Raw genomic sequence first — 22,310 nt, forward strand, 5'->3', positions numbered from 1 at the left:
GAACAGAACTCTGATCTCCCTGGGGCTGAGCACCTAGGGGAATGGGTGACCATAGTCTCCACAGAGCAGCAGACTTAGTCTTTCCTCCTGCTAGCTCTGAGGAATTCTGCTTTCCCCCCAGTGCAGCATACCACCTCCACCAAAGGACAGCCAAAGTGCCTCATTGAATGGGTCCTGCTTCCTGTGCCACCCAACTGGGTGAGTCCCACCAACAGGGATTCTCAGACATCCTATAGAGAAACATTCCTACTGGTATCACGTTGGTGCCTTTCAAGGCCAGAGATCCCAGGGGAAGAAACAGGTGCCCCTCGTTGCTGTTCTCTAGCCTACTTGAGTGACATCTCCAGGCACGGGAACAAACCAGATGAATAGGGCCTGAAGCGAACCCCCAGAAAACTTTAGCAGCCCTACAGAAGAAGGACCTGACTACTGAAAGAAAAACAAACAAACAAACAAACAAACAGAAAGCAACAACAACAGCATCAACAAAAAATTTCCCCACAAAAACTTCATCTAAGGGTCAGCAGCCTCAAAGATTGAGAGTAGACAAACTCATGAAGATGAGAAAGTATCAATGTAAAAACGTTGAAAACCCAAAAGGCCAGAGTGCATTTTCTCCTCCAAATGATCACAGCACCTCTCCAGCAAGGATGCAGAAGGGGATGGAGGATGAGATGAACGAATAGATAGGAGTAGGCCTTAGATAGTGGGTAATAACAAACTCCTCTGAGCTAAAGGAGCATGTTCTAATCCAATGCAAAGAAGCTAAGAACCTTGATAAAGGGCTAGAGGAGCTGCTAACTAGAATAAATTATTTAGAGAGGAACATAAATGACCTGATGGAGCTGACAAATGCAGCACGAGAACTTCCTGAAGCATACACAAGTATTAATAGCCAAAATGATCAAGTGGAAGAAATAATATCAGAGATGGAAGACTATCTTGCTGAAATAAGGCAGGCAGACAAGATTGGAGAAAAAAAGAGTAAAACAGAATGAACAAAACCTCCAAGTAATATGGGACTATGTAAAAAGACTGAACCTATGACTGATTGGAGTACCTGAAAGAGATGGGGAGAATAGAAACAAGTTAGAAGACACACCTCAGAATATTATGCAGGAGAACTTCCAAAACCTAGCAAGACAGGCTAATATTCAAATTCAGGAAATACAGAAAACACCATTAAGATACACCACAAGAAGATCAACCCAAAGACACATGATCATCAGATTCTCCAAGGTCAAAATGAAGGAGAAAATGTTAAGGGCAGCCAGAGAGAAAGGCCAGGTTACGTACAAAGAGAAGCCCAACAGACTAACGGCAGATCTCTAAGCAGAAATCTTACAAGCCAGAAGAGAGTGGCCAATTCACCATTCTTAAAGAAAAGAATTTTTAACTCAGAATTTTATATCCGGCCAAACTAAGCTTCATAAGCAAAAGAGAAATAAAATATTTTTTAGAAAAACAAATACAATGGGAATTCATCACTACCAGGCCTGCCTTTCTAGAAGAAATGGATAAGTTCCTGGACACATACATTCTCCCAAGACTAAACCAGGAAGAAGTTGAAGCCCTGGATAGACCAATAACAAATTCTGAAATTGAGGGAGTAATAAATAGCCTACCAACCAAAAAAAAAAGCCCACTACCAGATGGATTCACAGCTGAATTCTACCAGAACTACAAAGAGGAGCTGGTACCATGCCTTTAGAAACTATTCCAAATAATTGAGAATGACAGACTCCTCCCTAACTCATTTTATTAGGCCAGCATCATGCTGACACCAAAACCTGGCAGAGACACAATAAAAAAATTTCAGGCCAATATCCCTGATAAACATTAATGAGAAAATCTTCAATAAAATACTGGCAAACCAAATCCAGCAGCACATCGAAGAGGTTTTCCAACATGATCAAGTCAGCTTCATCCCTGCAATGCAATGCTGGTTCAACATACACAAATCAATAAACATAATCCATCACATAAACAGAACCAATGACAAAAACGACATGATTATCTCAATAGATGCAGAAAAGATCTTCAATAAAATTCAACATCTCTTCATGTTAAAAACTCTCAATAAACTAGGTATTGATGGAACATACTCAAAATAATAAGCGTTATTTGTGACAACCCACAGTCAATATACTGAATGGGCAAAGGCAGAAAGCATTCCCTTTGAAAACCAGCACAGGAAAAGGATACCTTCTCTCACCACACCACTCATATGCAACATAGTATTGAAAGTTCTGGCCAGGGAAAGCAGTGAAGAGAAAGAAATAAAGTGTATTTAAATAGGAAGAGAGGAAGTCAAGTTGTCTCTTTTTGCACATGACACGATCCTATATTTAGAAAACCCCATTTTCTCAGCCCCAAAATTCCTTAACCTGATAAGAAACTTCAGCAAAGTCTCAGGATACAAAATCAATGTGCAAAAAGCACAAGAATTCCCATACACCAACAATAGACAAGCAGAGAGCCAAATCATGAATGATCTCCCAATTCACAATTGCTACAAAGAGAATAAAATACCTAGGAATACAGCTAACAAGGGACATGAAGGATCTTTTCAAGGAGAACTACAAACCACTGCTCAAGGAAAGAGAGAGGGCAGAAATAAATGGAAGAACATTTCATTCTCATGGATAGGGAGAATCAATATCATGAAAACGGTCATACTGCCCAAAGTAATTTATACATTCAATTCTATTCCCATGAAACTACCATTGACATTATTCACAGAAAAAAACTACTTTAAGATTCATATGGAACCAAAAAAGAGCCCACATAGCCAAGATAATCCTAAGCAAAAAGAACAAAGCTGGAGGCATCACACTACCTGACTTCAAACTATACTACAAGGCTACAGTAACCAAAACAGCATGGTACCGGGACCAAAACAGACATATAGATCAATAGAACATAATAGAGACCTTAGAAGTAAAATCACACATCTACAACCATCTGATTTTCAACAAACCTGACAAAAACAAGCACGGAGAAAGGATTCCTTATTTAATAAATGGTGCTTGGAAAACTGGCTAGCCATATGCAGTAAGCTGAAATGGGACCCCTTCCTTACACCTTATATACAAATTAACTCAAAATAGATTAAAACCCAAAGCCGTAAAAATCCTAGAAGAAAATCTAGGCAATACCATTCAGGACGTAGACATGGGCAAAGATTTTAGGGTGAAATCACCAAAAGCAATTGCAACAGAAGCAAAAATTGGAAAATGAGATCTAGTTAAACTAAAGAGCCTCTGCAATAGGAAAAGAAACTATCATCAAAGCGAAGAGGTGACCTACAGAATGGGAGAATATTTTCACAATCTACCCATCTAACAAAGGCCTAATATCCAGAATCTACAAGGATCCTAAACAAATTTACAAGAAAGAAACAAATAACCCCATTGAAAAATGGGCAAAGAATATGAACAGACATTTCTGAAAAGAAGGCATTTATGTGGCCAACAAACATATGAAAAAAAGCTCAACATCTCTGATCATTAGAGAAATACCAATCAAAACCACAATGAGATACCATGTCACGCCCGTCAGGTGCCGATTATTAAAAAGTCAAGCAATAACAGATGCTCGCGAGGCTGTGGAGAAATAGGAACACTGTTACATTGTTGGTGAGAATGTAAATTAGTTCAACCATTTTGGTAGACAGTGTGGTGATTCCTCAAGGATCTAGAACCAGAAATACCATATGACCCAGCAAATCCATTACTGAGTATATACCCAAAGGATTATAAATTATTCAGTTATAAAGATACATGCATCTGTATGTTTCTTGCAGCACTATTCCCAATAGCAAAGACATGGAACCAACCCAAATGCCCATCAATGATAGATTGGATAAAGGAAATGTGGCACATATACACCATGGAATACTATGCAGCCACAAAAATGAATGAGATCATGTCATTTGCAGGGACATGGATGAAGCTGGAAGCTATCATTCTCAGAAAACTAACACAGGAACAGAAGACCAAACACCACATGTTCTCATTCATAAGTGGGAGATGAACAATGAGAACACATGGACACAGGGAGAGGAACAATAGACACTGTGGCCTGTTGGGGGTGGAAGCAGCAAGGGAAGGGAGAACATCAGGACAAATAGCTAATGCATACAGGGCTTAAAACCTAGGTGATGGGTTGATGGGTGCAGCAAACTACCATGGCACATCTATACCTATGTAGCAAACCTGCATGTTCTGCACATGTATCCTGGAGCTTTAAAAAGTAACAAAGAAAAAAAATAGAGAAAGAAACAAAATAAGTTAGGTTAATTTTCTTGTTTTACATTTACAGGTTGTTACATAAAATTGGCAAAGATGGCTCCTGTGTATTGACCTAAAATGGCTTCATGTTGTTTACTTCTTTACAGCAGCCCAAAGTTTACCAGTACTAAACTCAAACTCTTAAACATCAAATTATTTAACATATAGTCCAAAGAAGCATATTTTTAGTCTGTTAGAGCCTATTTGTATACTCTTCAAAACTGCACCTCATGAATAAGAGTTAGGGAAGGAAGTGGAGAAATACTGCCAAATAGAACTTTCCAGCAATCATCCTCACCCCCACAGGAACACCTAATTGAGCAAATATCCACACAAGAACGTACCTTCATAAGAACCGCCAATTAGGTTAGTAATCACAGTACCTGGTTTCAACATTATATCAAGGACAGAGGCGTTGAAGAAGAAAAGAAAGACAGTCTTAAATTGCCAACACCACCCCTCCTCCATCCTCCAGCAGGTTCAGTGGCTGCAGAATGTGGAGAGAGAACATGTACATTTGGGGAAGTGAAAGCCCAGTAGTTGTGGGACATTACATTGGAACTCAGTGGTTCTCTATTACTGTGGAAAACAACGCTGGACAGAATTCAGCTGGTTCCCATGGAGGGAGCATTTGGACCAGCCCTAGCCAGAAAAGAAGTGTTCATCCTAGCAGTCGGGACCTGAGTCCTGGTAAGCCCCACCACCATGGGCTAAAGCACTCTGAGGTAACAAGAAAACCTGAAAGGCAATCTAGGACACAAGGACTGCAATTCCTGGTGCTGTACTGGGCTAGCATTGGACAAATCATCCAGATGGAAACAAAGAAACATTGGACTTAATCTGCACTACAGACCAAACGGACCCAACAGAAAATTAAAGAACATTTTATACCGCAACTGCAAAATACACATTTTCTTCTCAGCTCATGGATCATTCCCCAGGATAGACCATATGTTGGGCCACAAAACATGTTTTAAAAAATTCAAAAAAATGAAATCATATCAAGTATATTATCTGCCCACAATGGAATAAAACTAGAAATCAATAATAAGAGGACCTTTGAAAGCTACACAAATACATGGAAATTAAACAATATGCTTCTGAGTGTTCAGAGTGTCAATGAAGAAATTAAGAAGAAAGTTGTAACATTTTGAAACAAACGAAAATGGAAGCACATGACATCAAAACTTATGGAATGCAGAAAAAGCAGTACCCAGAGGAAAGTTTAAAACAATAAGCACCTACCTCAAAAAAACTTCAAATAAACAACCTTAACAATGCATATTAAAGAATTAGAAAAGCAAGAACAAACCGAATCCCAAATTGGTAGAAGAAAATAAATTATAAAGATCATAACAGAGGTAAATAAAATTGAAATGAAGAAAAAAATACAAAAAGGAAACCAAAACTTTGTTTTTTGACAAGATAAACAAAATCCACAAACCTTTAGCCAGACTAAGAGAGAAGAACCAAAAAAATAAAATCAGAGATGAAAAAAGAGTCATTAAATCTGACAATGCAGAAATTCAAAGAATCATTAGAGACTACCGTGAGCAATTATATGCCAACAAATTGAAAAAGCTAGAAGAAATAAATAAATTCCTAGACATAACCTACTAAGATTTAACCATTAAGAAATCTAAAACTTGAGCAGACCTATAAAAGGTAATGAGGTCAAAAATGTAATGAAAAGTCTCCCAGCGTAGGAAACCTGGGACTTAACAGCTTCACTGCTGAAATTTACCAAACATTTCAAGAAGAATGAATACCATTCCTACTTAAACTATGGAAGCAAGAATTACTTTCAGACTCACTCTACAAGGTCATTATTATCCTGATACCAAAACCGTAAAAAGACACATCATTAAAAAAAAAAAAAACAACTATTGGCCAATAACTCTGATGAACATTAATGCAAGCATTCTCAACAAAATATTAGTTTGGTGCAAAAGTATTTGTGGTTTTTGCAATTAAAAGCAATGGCAAAACAGCAATTAATTTTGCATCAACCTAATACTAGCAAACCAAATGAACAACACATGAAAAGATCATTCATTACAACCAAGTGGGATTTATCCCAAGGATGCATAGATGGTTCAGCATATGCAAATCAATCAGTGTGGTCCATCATATCAACAGAATGAAGGACAAAATCCACATGACCATTTTGATTGGTATAGGAAAAGCATTTGATAAAATTCAATATTCCTTCATAATATAACTGTAAAAATACTGAGTATAGAAGGAACACTTCAACTCAGTAAAAGCCATATATGACAGACCCACAACTACTATTATACTGAACAGGGAAAAAACTGAAAGTCTTTCCTCTAAGATCTGGAACAAGACAAGGATGCCCACTTCTATCACTACTATTCAATATAGTAATGGATGTCTTAGCTAGAGCAGTCAGACAAGAGAAAGAAATAAAGGACATCCAAATTAGAAAGAAATAAATCAAATTATGCTTTTTGCAGGTGATATAATCTTATATTTGAAAAAAAAACTAAAGACTGCATCAAAAAATGACTAGAACTGACTAAAAATTAAGTTGCAGGATACAAAATCAATGTACACAAATCAGTAGCATTTCTATGTGCCAATAGTAACAACTTGAAAAAGAAATCAAGGAATAATCTCATATACAATGGCTATAAGTAAAATTAAATATCTAGGAATAAACTTAACCAAAGAAGTAAAAGATGTCTACAATGAAATCTATAAAACATTGATGCAAGAAATTGAAGGGGACACAAAAAATGAGAAGCTATTCCATCTTCATAGATTGGAAGAATCAATATTGTTAAAATGTCTATATCACCCAAAGCATTCTGCAGATTCAATACAATGCCTATCAAAATAACAATAACATTCTTCACAGAAATAAAACAAATAATACTAAAATGTATATGGACTACAAAACCCATTCTTAGCAAAAAGAACAAAACTGGAGGAATCGCACCGCCTGACTCCAAATTATACTACACTGCATGGTAATATAACCAAAACAGCATGGTACTCACATAAAAACAGACACACAAACCAACAGAACAGAATAGAGAAATTAGAAATAAATACATACATCTACAATGGCTCATTTTCAAGAAAAGTTCCAAAAACACACACTGAGGAAAAGAGTCTCTTCTATAAGTGATACTGGGAAACTGGATATCTATAGGTACAAGAATAAAACTTGACCTCTATCTCTCACCATATTTTAAAAACCCAAAATGGATTACAGACTTAAGTCTAAGACATCAAACTATGAAACTACTAAAAGAAAACACTGGGGAGACTCTCCAGGACACTAGACTGGGCAAAGATTGCTTAAGTAATAACCCACAAGCACAGGTAACCAAAGCAAAAATGGACAAATGAAATCATATCAAGTAAAAAAGCTCTGCTTAGCAAAGGATACAATCGACGAATTGAAGAGATAACTCACAGAATGGGAGAAAATACAGGCAAACTACTTATCTGACAAGGGATTAATAACCAAAATATATAAGGAGCACAAACAATTCTTGAGGTAAAAATCTAATAATCTGACTGAAAAATGGGCAAAATATGTGAACAGTTATTTCTTAAAAGACACATACAAATGGAAAACAGATATATGAAAAGGTGCTCCACATCACTGATCACCAGAGAAAAGCAAATCAAATCTACAATGAGATATCATCTCACTCCAGTTAAAATGGCTCTTACCTAAAAGACAGGCAATAACTAATGCTGGTGAGGAAGTTGGGGAAAGGGAACCCTCACACACTGTTCATGGGAGTGTAAATTATTACAATCACTATGAAGAAAAGTTTGTAGATTTCTCAAAAGATGAAAAATAGAGCTACTATCTTATATAGCAATCCTGCTGCTAAGTATATATCCAATAGAAAGGAAATCAGCATATAGAAGAGACATTTGCACTCCTCTGTTCATTGCAAAACTATTCACAATAGCGAAGATTTGGAAACAAGGGTCTATTGACAAACGAATAGATAAAGAAGATGTTCCATATGCAATGGAGCACGATTCAGCCATAAAAAAAGTGAGATCCTGTCATTTGCAACAAAATGGATGGAACTGGAGATCATTATGTTAAGTGAAATAAACCGGGCACAGGAAGACAAACTTCTCATGTTCTCACTTATTTGTGGGAGCTAAAAATTTAAACAACTGAACGCATGGGAATAGAAAGTAGGATGACAGTTACCAGAGGTTGAGAAGAATATTGGAGGTGGGGTGTGGTGGAGGAATGGAGTTAATGAGTAGAAAAATTAGAAAGCATGAATATGCTCTAGTATTTGATAGCATATCAATGTGACTATAGTCAATAATAATTTGATTGTACATTTAAAAATAACTAAAAGAGTATAATTGGATTATTTGTAACACAAAGGATAAATGTTTCAGGTGATGAATACCCCATTTACCATGACATGATTATTACATATTGTAGAATAGTCCATATTCATAAAGGATAATTTTTATATTATGCCATTACTTCTTATAGGAACATGATTATTTCTGAATCATAAAAGTCGATAACATATAATATTGAACAGTATGTGAAAACAATTCCAGTTATAAAAATGTAACACCCTAATTGTCTTCTATAAAATCCTTTTATTGACTAAAAAAATTACCAAAGTATTTTTTTTAAATATTCAGAGTTCAGAAAATAAATAGCAAAAACATACAGCTCTTTTCAATCAACAAATTTTTCTCCCACACTCTAAATTATTACAGTCAGTAATGTCCCAAATTTTTTGTACATGTTTACACACAAAGGCACAAAACAATGGAATTATACTTTTCATTATATAGTTATGTACTTTATTTAATCAACATTATAATCGGAGCTTTACCTCATCTCTTTAGTGGTGGTATAATAAGACTATCCCATACATTTTCTAATCTTTCTCTTAACTTGGAATATTTGTTTTATTTTTTTAAGTTATTACCATTTAAAATATCAAATATAATCAGCATTATTAAACATTTATTTTTGTGCACATATGTGAATATATCTAAAGTATAAACTCCTATAAGTGAAAGACTGAGACAAAGAAGGTATATACATTTAATAGTTCTGCCAAATTGCTTTCCAGAAGTGATGCAACCAAGCAACACTGCTGTCCAAAGAATTTGTGAGTGCCTATTTTCATTTTATTCTGGTTAAGAAAGCAGATAGTCTTTAAAATTATTATAATTTGATGGATTTAAAAACTTTGCAATATTGTTTTAATTTTATTGTTTCTCATTATTAGTGATTTTGTGTATCTATTTATGGATTTATTGGACATATACATTTATTCCTTGGAGAGTTACTAATTATCAGTCATTGCCCATTTTTCTATTTACTTGTCTTTTTTCTCCAAATAAAAATAGTAATTATATATATATATATATATGAAAGCATACGTTAATCCAATTACTATGATTTATGTTACAAACTCCTTCTTTCAGTCTATTTCTTGTTTTTAACATTATGTATATTATTATTTTTTGCCTCTGTGTCTGCCATTTATATAAGTGACGAACACATGACTGGGTAGGAAAACAATAGCAAAAACTTACAGCTCTTTTTAATCAACATTCAAATATTTCTCCCACACTCTGAATTATTATACTGATCAATGTCCCACAATTTTTTTGTAAATATTTGATTTATATATGGGGGTGGAAAGAAAAAAACAAACACTGAATGATATTAAGGGAAAAAAATTTTTTAAATGTATCCTTATTCTGTTCTTCACTTACTACACTTAGGTATTTTCATATAATTCTGTTTTTAGTTATTCAATGGTTAATAAGATAATTTTAAACAACTGATTCTATAATCATTTCTTGAGTTATCACAATTGCATGGTACCCATTGATAATTTTTCTTAGTTATCATGCTTTCAATTTTATTCATGTAATTCAATCTGGCTCAAGCGTGGTGTATTTTTATTTTATTTTACGTAACAGTCTTCAGGGTGAATTATTTAAGAAGTCACTTATATCATCAAGAACTCAGTTTCTTTCTAATATGTTCTGCCATCTGCAGAACTAATTTTATCTTTACAGGTAGCAAATTGGTTACTTGAGTTCTAGGCTTCAGAAAGCTCACACGAAATCCAGAGGAATAATAATGTGTTCTCTTGGGGTTAAACTATGCTCACAGGCACTCAACAATCTTCCTTTCACTACACATTGGCTGAGATTAAGTTGCATGTTCATTCTTGAGCTAGTTAATTACTGGGAAGAATAATTAGTTTGCACTTTAATCCAGGCTTCTGCTGGAGATGAGAAAGTTGTCAATTTCTTCTGAGATACACAGCTTTGAGGGAAATGTTAATACATTGACAGTATTGATAGTTGATTAGGAAGCAAAATAATGGGAATGGGACATATTGATAGCCAGCATCATTATAGATTCTAATATAACATGAGGGAATAGCATACTTGCACTTTCTCTCCTTCTACTGATATTTTTTTAATTTCTAAAACATTTTAAATGGAAACTTTTTAGACAAAGTTGCCAATTAGTTTTACCCAACTTCTCTTAATGATCACATCTTTCATAACCATAGTATAATGAGCAAAACCAGGAAAGTAACATTAGTACGATACTGTTAACTAAACTGAGACCTTTAGTATTGCTGGTTATATTTTGTAGTTTGTTTCCTACATATTTTAAATATGAGACATTAATTCTTTTTATTATTTTAAGAACCTCAGACTGAATCTTGATCCTTCATATGTAAAAAAAGGAAATTAATGTCTTTACTCTAAAACTTACTTTTTCTACTTCAAAAGCTTCCTTCACTACCAACTTCTGTCAGTATTACTTTAGGTTTACATGATTTATAATACACTGAACTTTACTTGTAAGTCTTTTTTTATTTTTTGTGGAAGAGAAACATTGCTACATGAGCAATGTTAATTTCAAAATTTATAACAACTCTACAGTTGTGAGTTTCTTGGGCAATATTTAGTTAGAAATTAGATTTTAAAGAAAAAGTCAATTTTATGTGTATTAGTTAGAAAAGTTTACTCCATTCAGCTTTCCCAATTAATGATCAATAAAGTAGTTAATTAGGACAATTTGGACCGGATGTCTGTATCCTTCCTGCAGCATTAAATTAAACTTATTTGTAGGTTTTCTTTCTTTCTTTTTTTTTTTGGATACAATAATCTGCCTTTTACAACTACTTGCTAAATTTTCAGGTACCTCTTACCATATCTGATATCTAATAACTGGTTTTCTTTAGTATTTATTTGGGTTCACTCTTCTCTCTTTAAATCATTTTTAATGAGTGTTGGGTCATTTCATTCATTCTCAGGAATTCATTCATTGTCTACTTGTTGACTCCAAAAATCGTTTTCAAATACATCTTTCTTCTGAGCCCCATCTTGTACATATTCAGTACTTTACATTTATTTTAAGCCTCACATATTCAAAATTGAACTATTTACTGCTTCAATAAAAATGATTTTATTTTCCTATACCACATAAACATTTCTATCCGAATAAATTTTTGACTTCTAAATTATTTCACCTATTCAATTGAGCAAAAATTTATAAATTCTGCCAATTTTACCTCCAAAATATATACTGACTTGTTGAGTTTTCTCCATCTTAATAGGCATATGCCTAGTTCAGGCCAGAAATATCTCCCCTTCCACCAAAGCACATCTCATAATTATGTGGTGATATGCCAGCGGTCATCCTACAGAACACTCACCTCCTCTCAATATTCTCCACAGTGTAATCATCATGATTTGCTTAAAATATAAATCAGATCCTGACTGTTGAAAAACAATTATCCACGGGTTCCTTGCATTTCTGCATGTCTTGCAAACGGAAGCAGTTATCTATATTTGCTCTAGATTATTTTTTGAAGGATGTTTGTAGAGCAAAGATATAATTTTCGAAGATAATGTATCTCGTGATAGACCCAAGTGTAAGCATGTTTACTGTCCTTTATAATGAAGATCACATCTTTTCCTGGAGAAAGGGCAGGCTGTCCATTACAAAAGATTCATGTTCTGTAAGTTCAGAGTCCTTCTCCTGCAACAGCACCTATTCATTGCCTGTCCCAGTGTCCATCTGGGCCCATCTGTGTTGCTGATGTGGGACTTGGAAATAAGAAGAACTGGAACAAATATGTAGATCCTTATGCTGCTTGCAATGCTGTGAATGACAATGGCCTTTGTCTCTGGTTTAACAGTCTCAAGTCTTCTACCAGCATTCCTAATTCTGTCAGGCTAACTTATAATCTTGCAAGTAAAGTCAAGTCTCCAACTAGTTGTATTTCTTAATAGTCAGCCTCTCGCATGTGCACGTGCATTAGTATTTTACTATAATACATTAAAGAAAATCTGGCGTCTTTGTAGAACCTGATGTTCTGCAGGATCCATATATATCATTCTCATTTGGTATAGTGCCACTCTCTGATTTACTTACTACAATTTAGCCATTCCAGCCTTTCTTCAGTTTCTGAAATATGTCAAGGTTTTTCTTACTTCATGGCTTTCCCTACACACTCTTATCCTAATATGACTCTCCTTCTTAACCTTTAAGAATCTGTCTCCTCAATTCTCCAAAAGAAAGTCTGTCTTAACCAACCTCTCACTCCTTCATCCTCACACCCAGACCATTTTTCACTATCAGTTACTTGGTTTCTTTCTTCCTAGTTCTCACCACAGTGTGATATCTGACTAGTTATTTGTTTTGTCTGTTTTCCCACTAAGTTTTATGTCTAAATCTCAGCACAGAGTTGGAATACAGTAGGTTTTCATTATGTACTTGTCATACCTAAGGTGGTTGTGTATGTATGATTTTCTATGTCAATCTTGTGTGGGAAAAATAAACATTTATTTGTACACTTAATAGATTTCGAGATATACTGGAAATCTGTTATAAACTAGAAAAGAACCATTGTGTCCTAAAATCCACAACATGTAATCAATAAATTTACCTTAACTCTATATCTATGTAGTAGTTATTCTAGTGTTAAAACATGAAGTGAAAAATAAACATCTCTTTTCATTGATTGAAGTTATATCTATATGAGCACTTCACTGAAGACAAAGTAGAGAATGGACTAGAGTTTTGGAAAAATTTCGAATATAGTTGGGATCAGACAAAATAATCAACTATGTGTCTTTGGCTTTCTGAAATTGTACTTTTCTTTCTACGTGATTTAATTTCAAATTAATATTTGGGTTTGCTGAGTTTTCTAACAGTTTTGAAACTGAAAAGTCAATTGTCTCAGTTTAGAGCTATACTTAAAGCAATAATTGAAACCCTTGACTTAGTCACAGATGCAACATATATTATTCAGTTGGTGGTGGGAGGTGCGTGTATACTTCTGCTGTAAATGGGGCTCTTAAAGATGGTCATTTGACAGAGTGTGTGAAGTGCAACCTTAGAGTGGGCATCTCAGATTATCCCAGTGACAATAGTTCCTAAACTGCTAGTAAAACTGTATCTAACAGGATAAAAAACGCAGGTCACTGGTAATTGCAGAAAGGGCAACTTGGCTTCTCTTATTGACAGAAATACAGTTTTTCAAGTTAAACTGATCGATGCAAAGAATTCTGTGAGTTACATGAACAGCAATATTTCAAAAGGAGTGACAATTGCTTTAAAACTGCCATCATTGCTGAAATATCTTAAACACAGCACTTACTATCTCAGTCTTATATGGGGCCCATTCACCCAAATGACGATAAGTCTACTCTGGATTAAAGACTTACCTGAGTCTGAGTAGGGGCCCTGGGGCATATATTAGGGAATCTTGAACAAAGAGGTAGAAAGTGTTAATGTTATTTTGTTGTTTGTTTTAACTTAAAGGGAACTAAATATGATAAACACTTTTCATGGCTTTATCAGTCTCTGATTTTTACAGTTTTAGGCAGAGAAAAATCTCAATGGCAGAATGCAAAAATGAGAAAGATATTACTAATAGATAAGAAAGATATATGAATACCGAAATTATATCTCAAATTATATCTCACTACAGAGATACAATTTAATCAAAGGTAGGAAGAAATGAAAACAAAGTAGAAACAAACATTTCTTTCTTTTCATATCCATTACAATTTTCTTAAGAAATCTTGAGACTTACAGAGCCAAGTGTGTAAACCAGCCAGAGGGACTGCAGTGGCAGGACCATGGTGGCGCCATCAAGAGGGAGTGCAGGGTAAAACTGGCTGCGGGGACCCAGTGACTGGATGGGAGGCATTAGGTTTTCACAAGTTTGTATCATGCATGAGTATAAGCTAGTCATTCTTGGCTCAGGAGGTGTTGGAAAGTCTGCTCTGCCTTTACAATTTGTCCAAGGAAATTATGTTGAAAATTATGATCCTACGATAGAAGACTCGTACAGAAAGCAACTTGAAATAGATGCACAACAGTGTATGCTTGAAATCTTGGATACCACAAAAACAGAAAAATCTTCAGCAATGAGGGATTTGTACATGCAAAATAAACAAGGCTTTGCATTAGTTTATTTCATCATAGCACAGTCCACATTTAATGATTTTCAAGATCTAAGAGAAAAGATTCTTCAAGTTAAAGACATTGATGATGTTCCAATGATTCTGGTCGGTAATAATTGTGACTTGGAAGATGAAAGAGTTGTAGAAAAGGAACAAGTTCAAAATCTAGCAAGACAGTGGGCCAACACTGCATTCTTATAATCTTCTTCAAAATTACAAGTAAATGTTAATTAGCTATTTTATTACCTAGAGCAACAAATTAACAGAAAAACTCTAGTGCCTGGAAGGCTTACAAAAAGTCATGTCAGCTGGTTTAATATACTAAATGCCTTGTAGCTCTGAGCTAAGTCTGAAGAACTGTTGCCCGATTCAACAGTGCATTCCAACTTTGTTAAACCTACCAACATCTTAGAGTTTCCTATTGTGGTGTCCCTTAAGAGATGGATGAAAGCTCCTATATCAGTTTGCAAATTCCTATCATTTTTCAGTATCACAAGTTAGATTTTTACTCATATAATTGTCCTAAGTATGCAGCTGGTAAAATCAGATCTATATCAAATATTATGCTAAGAGACATTCCTCATCCACCAATGTGGTAAATGTATGAAAATGGTGTGCTGCATCCTTTAACATGTCCCGTACTCTGTATTGAAGAGTACAATAATGTAAATCCTAAAAAACACCACTACTTTAGCATAATAAAAGAAAGTCCAAAGAGCTCCCATAAAGACTACTCCAGATAACTTCCTTCTTTGATGCTTATAGCTTATTGTAATTTTCAAAAATAAATTCAAGGTCTTTATCATTGTGTTGTCCAAAATAAGCACTTTGATTAACATAGATATAAAGTTTGATATTTTTTAAAAAAACTGTGGAGTCAGTAATCTTGTCTTTAAAATATGGTAGTCCCATCAGTATAATGTCTTAGATTAAAGATGTTGCCTTTCATATCTGTTGGGAAGGAAATGTAGAGACTTTTCGAATCTCTTACTATATGTTTGCTTTTTTGTTTACCTAGTGAACAATGTTTATACTTTTACGGACAGTAGGGGTCTACAACAAGAAGTGTATATTTTCAAGCAATTATTTAATGATTTCACATTTTTTGTAAATCATTTCAGGCTTCTGCAGCTATAGATTCTCATTGTGAAACCCTTGTTTGCTCATGCATAAGTGTATTTTCAATACCAAATATACAGGTTTAGTATTTTTGCCTGTTAGTGATTGTATCCCATATGTAATGTTTTGGTCGATACATTAAATCAAGCTTGTTCAACTCATGGCCCATAGGCCGCACGCAGCCCAGGATGGCTTTGAATGCAGCCAAACACAAATTTATAAATCTTCTTAAAACATTATGAGAATGTTTGTGATGTTTTTATTTTTTTTTTTTTATTATTTTTTCTAGCTCACCAGCTATTGCTAGTGTTATTGTATTTGATGTATGGCCCAAGACAGTGTTTCTTTTTGTCATGTGGCCCAGGGAAGCCAAAAGATTGGACACCCCTGTGTTAAATGATATATAAGTACTATGGATGCAAATGTGGGAAGTAATTTTATCATGTGTAAATGATCTCAAGGTCCAACTTGTGTAAATGTTGCTGCTTTATTTACAATGCCTTGTTACTTTGTATGCATTAGCTTTTCGATGTAAAGACTGTGTCTCTGTCTATCAGGGAGCCACCATATTTAAATTGACTAACCTAATGTTACAACTACTTTGAAGTGGCTAAATATAAACCAAAATCCTTAATGAAAGTGGTACCATGTTGTATAACTTATCATCAGTAGTTCAATAAATTTGGATTGCCACGTGAGGGTTTGGATTATTTTTTTTTTAAAAGGAGAGAGATTTTAAGATTTATTTATCTCTTTTACCATAGGAAGGAATAATCATTGTAGACCTATTCAGAAACACGTGTCTATGTGTGTGTGTATTCACTCACGTAAGTCAGTGGCAGAGACCAAAGAATGAGTGGTTGATACAATATGAGTTGATTCAGTCATTCTTTAGCATCTATGCCTAGAAAAATCACAACTGTCAAGAGCATTGGCTAATTGGAAGTGCAGGAAAGGACAAACTCTTCTAGGGAAAACTTAGGAGTCTAGTTAGATATTCCTTCTTATTTTTTTCCTAGGGATAATCCTAACTGCAAAATTTAAAAACAAGATATATATTTTCCCATTTTCTATGTTAGTCTCATTAATAAGAGTGGCACACTTCTTCCATAGAAAGGAAACTGTATGTTTCAGTGAGAATATTCTCTTACAGTGAGAATTAAGCTATTAAAAGCAATTTGGTAGATCTATTTATGTGTTTCTGCTGATTTTTTCATACCTGAGTGTAGTTGTAGAGGAAGCCCAACTACGGTTGCCAAATAAAATAGAGGATGATCAGTTAAATTTGAATTTCACAGAAATAGCAAAGAAATTTTAGCATAACTGTGTCCCAAATATTACATGAAATATAATAATGCTTGAAAAAATAAATGTTGTTTATCTGAAGTTTAATTTTACCTGGAATCCCTGATTCCATTGCTAAATCTTAAAAGCCCAGATCTAGGGCACTAAGAGCCTACCATGACGTAATCAATTGTGCAGTGAGGGAGAAGGAAATAATTTAATGTCAGAGTGATCAGGTTATATTGAACAACTTCTCAAATTTAACTTTGATGAGTCTAGAGTAGAGGGATCTTCAACTGAGATTTTATAAAAATCTATTCTTGGCTCATAGAAATATTATTAACCAGGTATATTTCTAATAAAGAATTTCACTTCAGTAAGTATGTATAGTAACTGCCAATACATTTATAGTTCTATTTATCTATCTATAAGAACTCATACCTTTCTTGCTAACACAAAAAGTAGGAAAGTTTCCTTCACATGAAACTATAGTGTTTTTTGGACTAGGTTATTTGAGCCTTATAAAGAAACTTTGTAATTTAGTTGGTTTTCATTTGGATGATTTTACAATTTTTTAGAAAAGTGAAGAATGCATCAAGATATGGTATCTTACTGAGTTTTTTTTCGTCATTTCAATTGGTGTTTGGAAGATGGTACTATTTGGCTCTGTTGAGCACTATGTATTCTTTCTGCTCTGATTATAAACTTTAATCTCTTATGATTAGACTGAAAAGACAGTAACAGCCTCAGGTTTATCTTTTAAGTTGTCTAGTTTAAACAACTTTTCAAAGATTTCTTTTGATGAATGTATTATTCACAAAGTAAGATAAATGTGAATGCTTAATAAATGGATTCAATGATTAATAAATCAACTAGTGAATATATTAACAGTCTGTTTTAAATCAATGGTAGTATGAAGTGTTTACTATTTATAAATAAGGAGTATTTGTAATTCTTATCTGTAAAACTTCCATGTGCCAAGAACTCTTCTAGACATTGAAGATACAACAAAGAAAGGAACAGAAAATTGTCTGCCTTTGTGGAGGCTATCTTTTAAAGTGAGTGTCAGACTATGAATAATATAGATGGATAAAATAAATAAGTAAAATGCACAGTATATCAGTGGGAGAGAAGTGCAATAAGAGAAGACACAAATCAAAGAAGGAAGATAAGGAATGTAGGGAGAAGTGAGTATTCAGTTTTCAATTGAAGAGGGAATGACTCACTGAAAAGATGACAAATGAACTAAGACTTGCAAAGTGTGAAGCAACATTTGGGCAGAAAGAACAGTATGTGCAAATTTCTATGGTGCAAGAATGCCTGGAGTGTCCTAGGGACAAAAAAGGAGGCCAATGAGGTTAAAATAGAGTAAGTTTGATGAGAGTCTTTAAAGTCATTGGAAGAGAAAAAAACATGCTGCTTATTGTACAAGGCATAAGTTGAATTACCTACATGGATATTAGAAACACCAAGAAAGATAATATCAGTGCTAATGGAGAAATACAGTCACCAAGAAACTTAAAGATCCTAGGAATACCAGAAAGTGCTTAAGGATTGTTAGATGACTTCAAGATAACGGGTAGTATTTTAATGATATTTTACTCAACTTCAGACCTAGTGGTCTCTAAAGTATTGGTTACAAAACAACCAACATTTCTGCAAGCTGGACAGGACAGGCAATTTTTACTTGGAAGAGGAATGTAGGAGAACTTTCTCAAAAGACATAAAATACTCAGGGGATTTTAATGGTTCTGGCAGGCAGAGTAGAAAGTTTCAGGTGCTCAAAAGAGGTGAGGGATGGAACAGACAAGGCAGTGTGGTAAGGGATTCTGGGTATGACGAAAGGATTGAAGTCTTGTATTTTCTTATGAAGATGAACGAATGATCAGAAACAGAGGCAAAGTGTGTAATGGTATTTGTGCTGATAGAACCAAGGCAGATAATTGCGATTGCAAAGCTGTTAATGTGAGGGAAATATTAGGGTATCACCAGAATCTTAGAGAGTTCCAGGGCTCCTCCTGGATGTGTGCTGTAGGGAGAATAAAGGCCAGCAAAGAAGTGGCCTCTGAGGCTGCCAACAGACATCTCTAGAGGTGAATCAGAACCGATAACACAGTCTCCCATGTTGAACACTTAAGTTTTTTATTCAACACTTATTGTAGAAACTAAAATTTGTGTTTCTTGGCATTCACTTTGAGGATTATGAATCTATTAACATATTACGTTATTTTTAAAAATTAATAGATACCTTAATATATCTACCTTGGAATAATACAGTAGAGGAAGAGTACACTATTTTAGTTAGCCACAAGAAAGTAGATGTAAGAAATATTTCTGCATGTGTGCATGTGTCTGTGTCTGTGTGTTTGTGCATCTGTGCGTATGTGTATATACAAATACATACTAATACCATTTCCATTTATATGTATGTTTATTTATGGGGAGATTATATATATATATATATATATAATATATATATATATAATACAATATGCAGAAGGGTAAAAATATACCAGAAAGCCCCACAGAAAGAAATGTCTTTTCATCAAAACTTAGAACTCTGTCTATTGACTCTTTGGTTAAATCCAACCTTGATTATATTCAGAACAAATATAATTTTCAAAGATAAATTCTAGAGATTTAATTGCCACTGTTTCCTCTTACTACAATGGCTACACACAAGTGGATTATATTTTATTTTTCCCTTGTTTGAACAAACTTATCTTGAGAAGTCATTAAAACAAGCTTGATACATCATGCTAAACTGTAACATCAAGGAGATTTTATGCAGGTATTATTATATTTGCATAATGGATTCTCTTTAAATTGGTTGCAGAAACATTTATTACCTAGGGCTTCTATTATAGCAAAGTATAATGTACCACACTAAAAACATTGATCCCCATCTGGTTTAGAGATTGCCAAATGGTATAATGATATGTGTGCTCTAGAAGATTTAGAAAGGATATTATATGGCTTGAAAGACACTTTGCTTTATAGGTTTCAGCAGGAACATGATTGCTAGAACTTACTTATAAGGTCCTAATCTTGTTTATAACTTACTGGGAAATACATTTTTTCTTAACCTTTATGTTTCAAAAGAAATATCTACATGCTACCTTAGTGGCCTTTAAGAGCAGCTAGGGATTTTCCTATTAGTAGTTTAAGAAAAGAAGGAATATAGCAATTATGCTGCATGTCTTATTTCATGGGCATACTGTGTGACCCCAGGCAATATAGTAAATGTTATTATTCAAAAGAAAGTCATGTGAGCAGAAGACTTTTAAAAAAACCATGGACATATGTTTGTGGTAAAGCTAAACAATAAATAAATTGCCTATGAATAAGCACAGTTCATGCAAATACATAAGTAGGTAATTTGGTTACACATCAAATTCTAAGAAGCTCCTTCTAGCCAACTGAAACTAATTTTCACCCAGTGACTTTAAGTCAAGGAAGTCAATTTATTTTAAGGCTTTGCTGAGAAGATACTGATTCCTTATTTTTTTAAACTAAAACAAAAAAGGAAATTGACCTTCATTTTTTCCATTTCACATTGTGAATTCTCCCTCTTCACATATTCTATCAAATCTTCTTTCAGAGGAATAGATGTCTCCTCCCTGCTCCTTCCTTCACACCTTTTTCATCCATGATTCACAGATCTATAGTACCCAACTATGTGTCAGAGTTAAAATATAACCTCTCAGACCTCAAGAATCTCTGAGCAAAGGACTAGTAATCATTTCCATTTACATATCCTGCTAGATCATCAAAGCTGACTGCACGAGGTCCATTCTCTTACCTGTTTCCTTCACCAACTGATCAAAATTAGATTATTTTACTCATTCTTTTACTTATATGACTACATCTCCATATTATTGTTCCAGAAAGATAAGCCTAAAATCTTAATCTTTGACTCTTCACTGTTCTCTTACACTAAATTAGTTATCAAGTTAATTCAAGATTACTGACATAGTATTAGTTTAAAACTTTCACATCACATTATTAACTTTTCATTGCCATTGCATTGCTTTAGGTTCTCAGAACTTATAACCACTTATCTTAAATATATCATAATTTCTTAACTGGTAGGTATAATCTCATACTCTTCAAGTTGGTAACTGTCTTATACAACATATCTAGCTGCTTTCTACTGCTTCATAACTACACTTACCTGCTTATTTCCCATTGTTTATTTTCTATATTCTACATTATCTACCTTCGTCTGGCAGTAAGGCTCTTCAAAAATCTGATTTTCTTTCACTTTTTCTAGTTCTATCTAACAATATTTCTTTACTTATCTTCAGCATTGATGTGACGTTAGATTACTCACACTGGGATTAGACACCATTGCTATTTTCTGTGTATTCCTTTGCCTTATTGACTCTTTAATGGAATACCTTAAGAAAACTACACATTCTATAAGGCCCAAATTAAAGATTACTTCTTAAATACAGCCATTCCTGAACAATCTCCTGAAAATTTTTCCCTTATTCAACCTCTTTTTGTAGCATTTGTTATACACTAGGTGGCTCAGTAAGAGGAAAACTGTGTACCTCCTTTTACATTCCAGACATGATGGTACTCTCTGTGGACACACCAACAATATTCAAACATTACTTGCTTACAAGGAGCAAATATTTATTCCTAATTTTTAGGTTGTTTTGGGGAAAGAACTTTACAATTCTAACATTTTGTAAATTATATGCCTTTATTAAGTACCAAATTAAAAAGTGGTAAATTAATTATGGATTTTCTTAAATCTATGTGTGTTTTATCTTTGTTTTATGACAAATTAGCTGAATTTAAAAATGATTCATACACAGTCAGACCCTAGAAAATCCAACCATGTCCAAACAATAAACTATATTTTCAATTGAATAAAAAATAAAACTTTGGTAAGGAGGCAAGACATTGATTTTGATTCTTACTTTTATTTTTAAATGAATATTATTTACTTATAATTTGTAAATAAATAATTTTATAGGTAAAACACTCTGATTTTCTTTAAAAATCTAAAAATGTATTAAATTGGAGGCAGGGACAGCATTGTAAGTTTTAAAATTAGAATAAAATATAATCTATTTTCAGGGGAAAATACAACTAAGGTAAAATTGGACTAAT

General features: G+C 34.0%; 1 pseudogene; it reads left to right on the forward strand.

Annotated features, from left to right (window-relative positions):
- Window positions 1-14,549: 14,549 nt before the first annotated feature.
- Window positions 14,550-15,006, forward strand: LOC129471197 (ras-related protein Rap-1b-like; annotated as a pseudogene).
- The last annotated feature ends 7,304 nt before the right edge of the window (window positions 15,007-22,310 follow it).

Source organism: Symphalangus syndactylus, chromosome 21 (genome assembly GCF_028878055.3).
Source record: "Symphalangus syndactylus isolate Jambi chromosome 21, NHGRI_mSymSyn1-v2.1_pri, whole genome shotgun sequence".
NCBI lineage: Eukaryota > Metazoa > Chordata > Mammalia > Primates > Hylobatidae > Symphalangus > Symphalangus syndactylus.